The sequence below is a fragment of the Phocoena sinus genome, chromosome 2, assembly GCF_008692025.1.
Source record: "Phocoena sinus isolate mPhoSin1 chromosome 2, mPhoSin1.pri, whole genome shotgun sequence".
Taxonomy (NCBI): Eukaryota; Metazoa; Chordata; class Mammalia; order Artiodactyla; family Phocoenidae; genus Phocoena; species Phocoena sinus.
Genome location: NC_045764.1, coordinates 139090368 through 139105647, shown reverse-complemented (window position 1 = coordinate 139105647; position 15280 = coordinate 139090368).

The following is a 15280-nucleotide window of genomic DNA, read 5'->3' as shown; positions in this document are numbered from 1 at the left end:
CAAATATTTAGGTCACTTTTAATTTTTTTATTAGTACAAAAAATACTGCAATAAACATTTCAGTATAGAGTGTGTTGTACACATGCATACGTGGTTTTCTAGATTAGATATGAAACATGGTTTAGCTGAGGCATGAGGTGAGGATAAGCATGTATTAAATTATCAACAGATATTGCCAAAGTGGATTTGTTCATATTTTGTTAAGAAATTTTTGTCTATGTTCATGTCCTTTTCTTTTATTGTAATATCTTTGCGAGATTTTTGTATCTGGGTTATACTTCCCTCACAGAATAAGTTAGGAAGCATTTGCTTCTCCTGTATTTTCTAAAAGGGTTTGCATAAGATAGCTATTCTTTCTTTCTTAAATATGTGATAGAATACATCATAGAAACCAGTTAGAAGTAGAGTTTCCCTTTTAGGGAGGTTTCTGATAATGAATTAAATTTCTTTAAAAATTCAGAGTTGTTCAGATTTTCTGTTGCTTTTAGGGTCTGTTTTGATAAATTGTGCTTTTTGAAGAATTTGTCCATTTCATTTACATTATTGGATTTACTAGGAGAAACTTATTCATCACACCCCTACTTATCCCTTATTGTCTATAAGATCTCTAGCAATGTTCCATATCATTAGTTTTTCTTTTTGAACAAAAAATTCTCTGATTAGTCTTGCCAGGAAGTTATCAACTTTTATTAATCTTTCAAAGAACCAATTTTGGTTTTGTCAACTTTCACGATCGTTTGCTCTCTATTTTATTGATTTCTGCTCTTATAATGTATTTTTCCTTCTACATATGTGTTAAATTGATCAATCACTTTAGCTTCATAAGAGAAATTTTGATCAATGATTTTAAGCTTTTCTTTTTTTTATATTATTATTCAAATTTATAAAGTACTTTGTAGACACTGATTAACTACATTCCACAAAGTTTGACATATTTTCTATACTGTTCCATTTGCAACATATAATAATTTGTGAATTTCTTTCTTTGACCCAAACTCTGCACTAACTTTCTAGGTGAGTGAGTGAGTCAGCATGGAAGTGGATCTTCTAGCCCAGACAAACCTTCAGACATCTGCTGTCTCAAAGTCTATTTAGAAGTGTGCTTTTTATTTAGAAGTGCATTATTTGCTATTCAAGTACTTGTGACTTTTCTAGACATTGTTCAGCAGTATGTCATTTAATGCTTAAGTAGTTGACACTTCTGTTGCTATATTAATCTTTTGTGGCACAAAAATTACCCCCAAACGTAGCAAAATGCAAACATTCCCCCAGTTTCTGGGAGTCAGGTCTGGGAGGGACTAGACTTATTTTGGTAATCATTTTATAATATATACAAATATTGAATCATTATATGATACACCTGAATAAAGACAAACTTTATTTGTAAAGGCCCTGCCAGGTGTAACCCACAGCTGACCTTCCTCTACCGCTCGCTGTTCCAGCATAACCGTCTTATTTTAGTCATTCACATTCTCAGGCTCTTTTAGACTTCAAGGTCTTTGAAAATGCTCTTTCCTTTGCCTGAGACTTTCATTTTTCTTAGTTACCTTGTAGTCATGTGTGGGGAGGACAACCAAATTAGAACAAACAGATGCTGTTTATTTAGAACTCGCTATAGTAGTGGAGTCAGCCACCATCACTTGTACTTGGCAGAGACTCAAAGGCAGGCAAGAGAGTAGGGAAGCTTTATAGTGAACATAAAGGGAAGGCATGATCTAATTGGAGGTTGTGGCACACGGAAGTTGAAAGTGGGCTAACTAGCAGCGGGGCTTCTTTCTTTTTATGAGGTATAATTGACATACAGTGTTAATTTTAGGTGTACACCATTGTGATTTGATATTTGTATATATTGCAAAATGGTTACAATAAGTCTAGTAAACATACATCACCTTAAATAGTTACAGAAGTTTCTTCTTGTTATAAGAACTCTTAAGTTCTACTCTCTTAGCAACTTTCAAATATACAACAAGTGTTAACTATAGTCACCATGCTGTACATTACATCTCCATAACTTACTTATAACTGGAAGTTTATACCTTTGGATTCCTTTCACCCATTTTGCCCACCCCTCACTCCTCACCTCTAGCAACCACCAATATGTTCTCTGTCTCTATGAGCTTTTTTTTCTTTTAGATTCCACATATAAGTGAGATCATACAGTATTTGTCTTTAGAGAAAGACATTTCACATAGCACTTCACATAGCATAATGCCCTCAAGGTCCATCCATGTTGCCACAAATGGCAAGAGTTCATTTTTCATAGCTAAATAATATTTCAATGTGTGTGTGTGTGTGTGTATGTATCACATTTTCTTTATCCATTCATCTGTCGATAGACACTTAGGTTGTTTTCATATCTCGGCTATTGTAAATATTGCTGCAATAAACATGGGGGTGCATATGTCTATTCCAGTTAGTGTCTTCATATTCTTTGAATAAATACCTAGAAGTGGAATAGCTGATTCATAGGGTAGTTCTATTTTGAAGTTTTTGAGTAATCTCCATACTATTCTTCGTAGTGGTTGCAACAGATTATATTGCCACAACAGTGCTCTTTTCTCCATATTCTCATTAACACTTATTTCTTGTTTTTTCAATGATAACCATCCTAACAGCTGTGAGGTGGTACCTCATTGTGGTTTTGATTTGCATTTCCCTGATGATTAGTGATGTTGAGCATCTTTTCATGTGCCTGTTGCCCATGTTTATGTCTTCTTTGAAAAAATATCTATTCAAGTCCCCTGCCCATTTCTTAATCAGGCTTGTTTTTTGCTATTAAATTGTATGAGTTCTTTCTATTTTTTGGATATTAACCCCTTAACATTTTGAAATATTTTCTCCTTTTAGTACATTATCATGGAGCTTCTTATATGATTGTTTGGGGAACACATTTGACTTTTTCTGGTTGGTCCTGAGTTGGAAGCCAGGACAAAAATAGAGAAATCATTGAACAAGCCATGACTGTTCTGGGTCTATTGTAATAGAGGTAGTAGTTTAGCTTCCCAAGTTAATTGCTGAAGAGATTGTGGGCAGAGTTCTATTGTCATATATTGTCTGGCCATTGATTGTATATTTTGTCCATCAGTTCCCCCTTTGGTCATTCTCTCACTTGTGAAAGTTTGACCAATTCAGGGAATGATAGAGATTCATATCTTCACACACTCAGCAGTTGTTTAGTTTCTCAGAGTCAACTGTATTGTGAGGTCTTCCTGATTTTTTGTTGTTGTGTCCACTGTGGTGATCTGTAATTAAAGAGTGGCTGCACAGAAGCATTAGAGACCCTGGGTGGAATTCACCAGATGAGCATTTTGATCACTATGACAAAAAACAAAACAATACTCCCTGTAAGATGCTTCGAAACAGGAACCTCTAATTTCTCAACATAGGCCAAGAGAACAAATTTGGTAGGACATGAGGCTCAACCTAAGCCAAGTAGTGTTTCCCGTTTAGGTATTTTATAGCCTGTTCTACCTTATATGTTTCATTGATCCTAATACAGCAAGAAATATTTTCAGTGGGACAGATGCCATCAGTACTAGCCAAGAGGAAATCTAGAGCATAGTGACTACTCCATCACTACTTTATATCAGTGAATTGAGGCTGATCAGTAGTCCATCTAGGGGAAAAAGTGGTATCAGTAATAACTTCTGCCGGAGTTTGTGATACATTTCTTAGAGGGTTTTTTTTTTTTTCCTTTTAATGATTCCTACTCTTGGTAACAAGGCTGTGATTGTTTGCATAAACAATGAGTCAGTAATTCCACCAGGTTGAATGCCTGAATTATTCAAGGATGGCCCCGTTGTGGAGTTTCTATCTGATTTGGAATTTTCCAGCCTTGGTGATTTATAGACTGGAGGGCTTTCTGTGTTCACACAAGTCTTAGAATATTCTTCCTAAAGTGCATTAGTGTTAGTCTGGGGAAAATGGAACCAGATATCCTGGTTATAAAGGAAAGCAACATCTGATAGTTACACGGAGAACCAGGAAAAACAGTAGTTGTTCACGATATGAGGTCAGAACCAAAGTCTTGCATTAGATGGATTAACATATTTGAATCCTGGTGGCAAGCAATTGGCTTATTGGCCCTATGAAGGTTGTTGAATTCAAATTAGAATCACCTATGGTATGATCAATAGATTGTACTGACTCTTTTTCTGAGACAGAGGGACATTAGCAAAGTCACAGATTAATTTTTTAAGGTCATTTGTCCACATAGGTGCAAGTGAAATACTTTCAGATATAATTCCCTATGGTTCCACTTAATTAGACTGGAATTACCCAGAGGTTTTTATAATTGGGGTCTAGTGATGAATGACATATCCCAGCAGTTGCTAAGTTATCAGTAACTACTGTTTGAAATAATCTGAGAGAGGCATTAGAATGAATATGATCTTACCTAATGATCTTAACCTTATGATCTTACCTAATGATCTCACCTAATGTCTTACCTTATTAAAATAAAGAGGAGAGAGAAAATGGTCAATGTGGGTGGACAACAACTAGAGTTCTATAAAATGAGAAGAAGAATGATTATAAGCAGATGAAAAACAAAGTAGGAATTAGACAGGGATGTTAGTCTCATGTACTGGAAGCTGACCACTATCAGAGGTTCATCTGCTTGTTTCAAAGACAGATAATCTTGGGTTATCTGTCTACTTCTGAAGATCAGCCTCCTAGGGAATCTCTAAGAATCCTGAGTTTGAATCCTCAGTTGGAGTAGTCTTCCAACCATGTGAAATTCTGGATTGCTTCTTAGTTGTGAAACGTGAATTCAAGGATAGACTCTATGGAGTTTCACTGCTGTATTGTTGTTAACGGCACTTCCAACAAGGTTTTAAGAGAAGTTTTTCTCTGTACGTCTTTTCAAGCAGATGAAATCTTATGGTTAAAGATCAAACAGAGTCTGTTAGGAAGATGTAGGAGGGCAGCCTTAATCGTTGGTAATAGGAATGTGTAAGTAAGTGAGTCCTCTTGCAGTTTTTTTTTGCCATGGCTGTATGCAGCAGGAAAGAGTCCAGTATCAGAGAAGAATTCCCTAAACACATGGTTTATTATGATATCTAAAATTTCATGTGCTCCGTGATATCTTTGAGTGTCATGGGGCCCCAAAGGCCTAGCTATGAGCTCCTCTTTTCTTTCTAGATATGCCCCTCCATATAGCGGGAAAGGCTCTCCACTCAGCTAGTTCCCCTATCAGCTGGAAGAGCTGCAGCCCATGCAATCTTCAACTTAATGAATTTCACCTCCCTGACAGCCTATGAAATTATTCAAACAAGCCAATCACATCTTCCTGCAAGAGCAAAGGGTCACCTAAATGGCTTGCCACTACAAAGCCTACCTTTCACCGTTCCAGACGGTTTCCTCTGTTCCCAAGTCAGCTCCCATATGGTCCTGCATGGAATGTGATATCTTCCTTCTCCAGGCTGTAAGTATATGTGACTAATATATCTGCAAATCTCATTTTTCAGTGCCGAGTGTTAAGTCACTTCATATTATTTAGGGCAGAGGATCCCTCCTTGACCAGTGGGGTGAATAGGAGGTGATCAGAGCATGTGGGTCTTCCAGTTACCACTTCATAGGCAGATAACTGTGTGTCTCTGAGGGCCATTATGGGTATGGGAATGCTTTTGCTAAGGGAGCTCAAGGTTTTCTGAGAGTCGCCTAATTTTATTTAAGGATAACACTGGTTCTTTCAACCTTTCCAGAAGATTACGACTGATAAAAGGAGTGTAGTTTTGGAGTAAGTGGTAAAATATTAGAGTTCTTTTATGATGGTTCCTATAACGTATGAGCCTCAGTCATTTAATATAAAAGTCAGTACACCATTGATACAGCCACTATGGAAAACAGTACAGAGGTTCCTTAAAAAACTAAAAATAGAGCTATCATACGACCCAGCAATCCCACTACTGGGCATATGCCCAGAGAAAACCATAATTCAAAAAGAGTCATGTACCACAATGTTCACTGCAGCACTATTTACAACAGCCAGGACATGGAAACAACCTAGGTGTCCATTGACAGATGAATGGATAAAGAAGATATGGCACATATATACAATGGAATATTACTCAGCCATAAAAAAATGAAATTGAGTTATCTGTAGTGAAGTGGATGGATCTAGAGTCTGTCATACAGAGTGAAGTAAGTCAGAAAGAGAAAAACATATTGTATGCTAACACATATATATGGAATCTAAAAAAAAAAAGGTTCTGAAGAACCTAGGGGCAGGACAGGAATAAAGATGCAGACAAAGAGAGTAGACTTGAGGATGTGGGGAGGGGGAAGGGTAAGCTGGGACGAAGTGAGAGTGGCATGGACATATGTACACTACCAAATGCAAAATAGCTAGTGGGAAGCAGCCACGTAGCACAGGGAGATCAGCTCTGTGCTTTGTGGTCACCTAGAGGGGTGAGATGGGGATGGTGGGCAGGAGACAGAGAGGGAGGGGATATGGGGATATATGTATACGTATAGCTGATTCACTTTTGTTATACGGCAGAAACTAACACATTGGAAAGCAATTATACTCCAATAAAGATGTTAAAAAAAAAAAGTCAGTACACCTCAGGCTGGAAATGCAAAACCATTCAGAATGTTAGTGACTATAAGGGCTGTAGCTCTTGGACAAGAAATAGACCAAAAAAACAACAAAAATCCCTGAAACATTTTGGAAGATGGAAGCTAGCAACAATCTATTGGAAGGTGTTTAAAGGGCCCTTGTAGTTCCTGCCCTAACTCTACAGTTTTTCCAGGATTATATTGTTGACAGGTGTTTCCTTACCTGACCAATAACCTTACCTGTCTTTTTTAAGTTCCCACAGCAGTGTTGATTTAAGATAGTAACAATGATGGTGATGAGTAGTTTCACGAAGGAATTTAGCTAATATTCATTGAGATCATCTGTCATCATCAAGTGGCCATATTGGGAGACTCAGAGATGATCTGAGTGAAGGGTACAACCATAATTTTTTCATTCTTCATTTTGGAATCAGGAGCCATTTTATAAATGACCTCTTTGAATCTCTCCATGGATTTATCCTTCGAGAATTTACTTAGGATCAAAACCTTGGGTAAGGCTGTCTTTTGGGTACAGTCATCTTCTAGAGCTTTTCTTTTATTTTCCATATTATTTATTTTTGCATGGTCCTCAACTATTATAATAGCCCTCTCTCTAGGAAGTAAGAGTACAGCTGCATGAAGAATCATTAGTTCAAGTGAGAATCCTAGAAGAAGCTCAACAGAAGCACCAACAACTTTTACAGAAGAAGCTAGTGCTGTAAGACAAGGGGCTTAAGCCTTTACAACTGAGTCAAGGGTGAGGCTATATTAAGTGCTGGATTTCTGATGGGTTTTATAAAAACTCCTAAGAGCTTGTCCAGATTACTCATGCGTAAGTAGACAAGTGCTTTTAGTACTTCAGGATGTCTAGGGAAGTAAACTGTTGTTGAAAAGCCTTCTTCAGGTTATAGAAATCCTGTTTACATTTGGGCTCCCAAGGCAGAAAGGGTCTCTCACTGAGGATTTAGTCAATTAATAAAGAGGTATTGCAATCTCAGAAAAATTTGGTACCCAGTTGTCTGCAAAATCTAGTTAAACCTAGAAATCCTCTGAATTGTTATTTTGCAAGGTGTCTAGGAAAAGTTTGTATATCTTTATCAGGAGACAGTGATTCTCTACCTTAGTGGGTCATGTCTGAAATAATAGACTGAGTTTTGACAAAATTGTACTTTATCTTTTGAAATTTTGTCCTTTTTCTGTTATGACTGAGAGCAAGTAAATGGAATTCTTGTTACAGGCTTTTTTTCCCCCAAAATAAAGTAGGAGATCCATCTACATATTGTTAACAGAACTAAATTACAAGGGAAATTTAGATAACTTCTAAGTCTCATTTGAGGTCCTAGGAAAAATCGGAGGGGGCTTCAGTGAACCCCTGGGGCATGCTTGTCTAGGTATATTTTTGTCTTTTTGTGGTGAAGGAAAAAAGGTATTGACTGTTCTGGTTTAGGAGCACACAGCAAAGATCAACTAATTATAATAAAGCAAGTAGCTTCAGGTAGAATTGATGACAGATGTGTATTTGGGTTAGGTACTGCTGGGAATTGAGGAATAATAATTTAGCTGATGGATGGCCCTGAGATCTCAAAAAAATGTCCTCATCCCTTTGGTTTCCCTACTTGCAGAGTAAGAATGTTATAAGAACTAGTGCAGGGTCTGAGAATGCCTTGAGGCATAAAGCCTTCAACTGTAGCTGAGTCCTTCTTTTGCTTCTGGCTTCAAGGAATACTAAGGAAGTTTGGGTAACAAGTTGGGATCCCTATGAATTTTAGCGGGTTCTTCTCTGATTAGCTTTCCTATTTCAGTGGAATTTTTAACACATAGAGTGAGGTATGGTGCCAAGACCTTTATTTTGGAGATGCATCAAATATAATGGAGCAGGCAAAGATATATCCAGAGCAAACATGACTTGATTATGAATGAAGGAGTCCTCTGAACTCTAGAGATAGCCCCTTTGGTGTGCATTTGCTATTTAATTCCACTTGCAAGATAAGTCTCTCCATATGAAATTTGCAGGTCTGGAATCACAAAGTAGGAAAGAATGTTTTTCAATCAAGGGCCCAGGGGTTAGAGTTAAGGGCTGGGCAATAGAGAAAATCTGTGGGTTATTTGAAATACCTACCACCTGTTTGACATGTTTACTCCTGGGAAGAGGTTGAGCAACAATGTTAGAGTTTAATGTAGAGTAGCAGATGTATCTACAAGGAATTGATGTGGTTGATCATCCATATTCAGAGTTAACTCTCTGAGTATTTAAAGTGTTAGGCAGGATATTGGATGTGTTCTTCCTTCCATAGAGCACTCTCATTGATAGAAGTGGAGGGATTTTGTTTTGGTTTGTTCCATCTGACAAAAGAAAAAACTATCTCTTTTTTAGTGTCCTTTTTGTTTGCAATATCTACAAGTGTCCTTGGCAATAGGTGGTTGGTTGGGAATTGCGCCACCTGTTTGACCTGCAGGGGCATAATGTTATTTTGGGTGCTGTCTTGTTTTTGTTCTAAAGCCCTTTCAAAATGTTCTGCCAGGTGTTACACGTGAAGCACCATGGTGAGCACAATATAAATATAAGTGAGCAAATATAAAATGAACAAGACATCATCTCTGTTTTCCAGGACCTTAACATCTAATAGATGCATTCTAAAGCTTTTTTAGTAGAAGGAAATGCAGAATGGACAGATAGATTTGGACCTTGATCAAGTTAGACTTGGGCTTAAGAGGTAGACAGGTTTAGTGGTCAGAAAACAAGTCGTGTATTTGGTGTAAGTGAACATGTAATTCATAAAAAAAACTACCTTAGTAGGACCATAATGTGTTCACGCTCAGCTGTATCCATTTCTATATTTTTAAACAAGGTGTCTCATGCCTTGGACTTTGCTTTATTTCAGTGGTTCACATCCAGAGGTGATTTTGCTCCCCAGGGGACATTTGGTAATTTCTAGAGACATTTTTGATTATCACAACTGGGAGGTGAGGGAGGAGGGGTTACTAGTGACATCTGAAAGGTAGAGGCCAGGGATTCTGTAATGTGAAAGACACCCTCTCCCCAGCAAGGAATTATCCAGCCCAAAATGTCAATAGTGTTAAGGTTGAAAAGACCTGCTTTGTTTAGAAAAGGTGATGGAATTCTGAAAGCAAATCTCTCAATCACCTATTTTCTGCCTATTTGCCAGCGCCAGAGGGATAGCTTGTGAGTTATTTTAACCTCATGTAATTTAGAATGGAGGCTGGGCTGTGTGGGCCAGAGGAATCAGGGGTGATATGGGGTGGGAAGATGATGACTTCAGCGTTTAATTTATAACAGAGTAATTTAATTCTTTGAAAGGAAGAAGAGCTACTCTGTAAGACCTAGGTTACCATGGTAGCACATGGCTTCAATCCCTCCTGATTAATTTCCAGCAATTATAATAAAGGGTGAGCCTTCACTTAAATCTCTTGTCAAGACAGAGAAGTAACATCAAGTGAATTATTCTAAGAAACAGGGTCTGACACAGTCAATTTTAAAAGCTGGAATTTGTTTTAATCCCATACCTGGCTCAGAAATGACAATACTGTGTCTGTACACTATGAGAGCCCCTTTTCCATATGCTTATGATAAAATGATTACTGTTGGCATCATTGGAACATCTGCTCCTGGAATTTCAGACTGTTAAGGTGAAACTGGCTTAGAGTTGCACCAAGGATACTAGAGACTCTCCTTTGTTTTTCTACTAGTGTGCTCTTTGTGTTTATTTTCAGCTGCTGAAAGAGTAGAAAATATTCGCACTAAATTTTCAATGCCTATTTATTTGCTGTCTATATTTGTAACAGATTGTCAGATCCTGATAAGTGTTTACATCTTTGGTGCTGTGGGCAAGGTCATTTTCATTTTAAATGTTTTATTTATTGTTCAAATTTTGCAACATCTCTAGAAATAAAACATCCACAATACCAATATCCCTTTAATCAAATGTATTTATTAATATTCTGGTCCAGTATTTTTTATACAAATATATGGTGTAGTACAATTTTGTGCTATTCTTTTTCACCTACTTATAAGAAATTCTGTTTTTCCTCAGTTTTCATAATTATTACTTTATATCTGAGGTTTTTCTGAAGTAAAATTTCTGAATTCTTGGGGGAAATGCATTGTTTACTACAAGCTTTTCTGACTGGATCATCTCTTCTGAGTAAGGGCAAGACCCAGTGCAACACTCCATCCTGCGGTACCTCTGAACATCCCGACACGACCTATGAGGACCAGAAAGACTATTTCTGTTAAATACACTTTCTATAATTGCTGTAGTTTCTTAGACAAATATGTATTGAGCATTCTGTGGCAGGCTCCGTGCTGTCCATGAGTAAGAAGTGAACAATGCCAGAATGCAAGAACCCCGTCTTCTTGTTCATGCACTAGTGTGATTAAAGTTAGGAGTAGGGGTGATAAACAGGGTAGCCTGAGAGAATGCAAGAGGAACATGTAGTCTCAGGAGATCGGGGAGCAATCCTTCACCTCACTCTCAGAAACTAGATAAGGCCATGGTAACTGTGGATCTGAACCTGCATGTCCTGCCCTCCCTTTTCACTATGCTGATTATACAATTGACAAACAAATATAATGCATTTTGGGGTTTTCATTTTGTTACATTCCTATCACCTAGCAGATTGCCCCCTCCGTTTCTCATGAGACCAATTCCTTAAAAAGGTCAGCAATTTAGTGTTCCATTACAGAAAGCCTTCTGACAAAAACCTGGCTTAGAGGGTATATTTAATATATTAAACCTGTTGGATCCAGAAGTAACAAAATATTTTAATTCAAACTTCAGTAGTTTGAAGTGGGTGATGATTGCATCTTTCCACACTTGATTTTAAGCATGCAGCTGAGAGGGTGATTAACAGTCAATTGCCTTTTTTTTAATACAGCATGTTCTTATTAATCATCAATTTTATACACATCAGTGTATACATGTCAATCCCAATCGCCCAATTCATCACACCCCCACCCCCCACCACTTTCCCCCCTTGGTGTCCGTACGTTTGTTCTCTACATCTGTGTCTCAATTTTTGCCCTGCAAACCGGTTCATCTGTGCCATTTTTCTAGGTTCTGCATATATGCGTTAATATATGATATTTGTTTTTCTCTTTCTGACTTACTCCACTCTGTATGACAGTGTCTAGATCCATCCACATCTCAACAAATGAGCCAATTTTGTTCTTTTCATGGTTGAGTAATATTCCATTGTATATATGTACTACATCTTCTTCATTCGTCTGTCGATGGGCATTTAGGTTGCTTCCATGACCTGGCTATTGTAAATAGTGCTGCAATGAACATTGGGGTGCATGTGTCTTTTTGAATTATGGTTTTCTCCGGGTATATGCCCAGTAGTGGGATTGCTGGATCATATGGTAATTCTATTTGTAGTGTTTTAAGGAACCTCAATACTGTTCTCCATAGTGACTGTATCAATTTACATTCCCACCAACAGTGCAAGGGGGTTCCCTTTTCTCCACACCCTGTGCAGCATATGTGGTTTGTAGATTTTCTGATCATGCCCATTCTAACTGGTGTGAGGTGATACCTCATTGTAGTTTTGATTAGCATTTCTCTAATAATTAGTGATGCTGAGCAGCTTTTCATGTACTTCTTGGCCATCTGTATGTCTTCATTGGAGAAAAGTCTATTTAGATCTTCTGCCCATTTTTGGATTAGGTTGCTTGTTTTTATAATATTCAGCTGCATGGGCTGTTTATATATTTTGGAGATTAATCCTTGGTCCATTGATTCATTTGTAAATATTTTCTCCCATTCTGAGGGTTGTCTTTTTGTCTTGTTTATGGTTTCCTTTGTTGTGCAAAAGCTTTTAAGTTTCATTAGGTCCCATTTGTTTATTTTTGTTTTTATTTCCATTACTCTAGGAGGTGGATCAAAAAAGATTGTGCTGTGATTTATATCAAAGAGTGTTCTTCCTATGTTTTCCTTTAAGAGTTTTATAGTGTCTGGTCTTACATTTAGGTCTCGAATCCATTTTGAGTGTATTTTTGTGTATGGTGTTAGGGAATGTTCTAATTTCATTCTTCTACATGTAGCTGTCCAGTTTTCCCAGCATCACTTATTGAAGAGGACTGTCTTTTTCTCTATACTTGCTTACTTGTCATAGATTAGTTGACCATAGGTGCGTGGGTTTATCTCTGGGCTTTCTATCCTGTTCCATTGATCTATATTTCTGTTTTTATGCCAGTAGCATATTGTCTTGATTACTGTCACTTTGTAGTATAGTGTTAAGTCTGGGACCCTGATGCTTCCAACTCCATTTCTTTCCCTCAAGAACGCTTTGGCTATTCAGGGTCTTTTGTGTCTCCATACAAATTTTAAGATTTTTTGTTCCAGTTCTGTAAAAAATGCCACTGGTAATTTGATATGGATTGCATTGAATCTGTAGATTGCTTTGGGTAGTATAGTCATTTTCACAATATTGATTCTTCCAATCCAAGAACATGGTATATCTCTCCATCTGTTGATATCATCTTTAATTTCTTTCATCAGTGTCTTACAGTTTTCTGCATACATGTCTTTGGTCTCCCTAGGTAGGTTTATCCCTAGGTATTTTATTTTTGTTGCAATGGTAAATGGGAGTGTTTTCCTTAATTTCTCTTTCAGATTTTTTCATCATTAGTATATAGGAATGCAAGTGATTTCTGTGCATTAATTTTGTATCCTGCAACTTTACCAAATTCATTGATTAGCTCTACTACTTTTCTGGTGGCATCTTTAGGATTCTCTATATATAGTATCATGTCATCTGCAAACAGTGACAGTTTTACTTCTTTTCCAATTTGTATTCCTTTTATTTCTTTTTCTTCTCCGATTGCCATGGCTAGGACTTCCAAAACTATGTTGAATAATAGTGGTGAGAGTGGACATCCTCGTCTTGTTCCTGATCTTAGAGGAAATGCTTTCAGTATTTCACCATTGATAATGATGTTTGCTGTGAGTTTGTTGTATATGGCCTTTATTATGTTGGGGTAGGTTCCCTCACTGCCTGCTTTCTGGAGAGTTTTTAATCATAAATTGATGTTGAATTTTGTCAAAAGCTTTTTCTGCATCTATCGAGAGGATCATATAGTTTTTATTCTTCAATTTGTTAATATGGTGTATCTCATTGATTGATTTGCATATTTTGAAGAATCCTTGCGTCCCTGGGATAAATCCCACTTGATCATGGTGTGGGAACCTTTTAATGCATTGTAGGATTCTGTTTGCTAGTATTTTGTTGAGGATTTTTGCATCTATATTCATCAGTGATATTGGTCTGTAATTTTCTTTTTTTGTAGTACCTTTTTTCTGGTTTGGAATCAGGGTGATGTTGGTCTCATAGAATGAGTTTGGGAGTGTTCCTTCCTCTGTAATGTTTTTGGAAGAGTTTGAGAAGGATGGGTGTTACCTCTTCTCTAAATGTTTGATAGAATTCACCTGTGAAGCCATCTGGTCCTGGACTTTTGTTTGTTGGAAGATTTTTTTTTTTTTTAACATCTTTATTGGGGTATAATTGCTTTACAATGGTGTGTTATTTTCTGCTTTATAACAAAGTGAATCAGTTATACATACACATATGTTCCCATATGTCTTTCTCTTGCGTCTCCCTCCCTCCCACCCTCCCTATACCACCCCTCCAGGCTGTCACCAAGCACTGAGCCAATATCCCTGTGCCATGCGGCTGCTTCCACTAACTATCTACCTTACGTTTGGTAGTGTGTATATGTCCATGACTCTTGTTGGAAGATTTTTAATCACAATTTCAATTTCATTACTGGTTATCGGTCTGTTCATATTTTCTATTTCTTCCTGGTTCAGTCTTGGAACGTTATACCTTTCTAAGAATTTGTCCATTTCTTCCAGGTTGTCCATTTTATTGGCATAGAGTTGCTTGTAGTAGTCTCTTGGGATGCTTTGTTTCTGCGGTGTCTGTTGTAACTTCTTTTTCATTTCTAATTTTATTGACTTCATTCCTCTTCCTCATTTTCTTGATTAGTCTGACTAATGGTTTATCAATATTGTTGATCTTCTCAAAGAACCACTTTTTAGTTTTAGTGATCTTTGCTATTGTTTTCTTTGTTTCTATTTTATTTCTGCTCTGATTTTTATGATTTCTTTCCTTCTGCTAACTTTGGGTTTTGTTTGTTCTTTCTCTAGTTCCTTTAGGTGTCAGGTTAGATTGTCTATTTGAGATTTTTCTTGTTTCTAGAGTTAGGCTTGTATAGCTATAAATTTCTCTCTTAGAACTGCTTTTGCTGCATCCTATAGGTTTTGGATCGTCATGTTTTCATTTTAGTTTGTCTCTAGGTATGTTTTCATTTCCTCTTCGATTTCTTCAGTGATCTCTTGGTTATTAGTACTGTACTGTTAGCCTCCATGTGTCTGTGTTTTTTACGTTTTTTTTTTTTTCCTTCTAATTCATTTCTAATCTCATAGTGTTGTGGTCAGAAAAGATGCTTGATATGATTTCAATTTTCTTAAATTTACTGAGGTTTGATTTGTGTGACCCAAGATGTGATCTTTCCTGGCGAATGTTCCGTGTGCATTTGAGAAGAAAGTGTAATCTGCTGTTTTAGGATGGAATGTCCTACAATTATCAATTAAATCTATCTGGTCTATTGTGTCATTTAAAGCTTGTGTTTCCTTATTGATTTTCATTTTGGATGATCTCTCCATTGTTGTAAGTGAGGTGTTAAAGTCCCCCACTA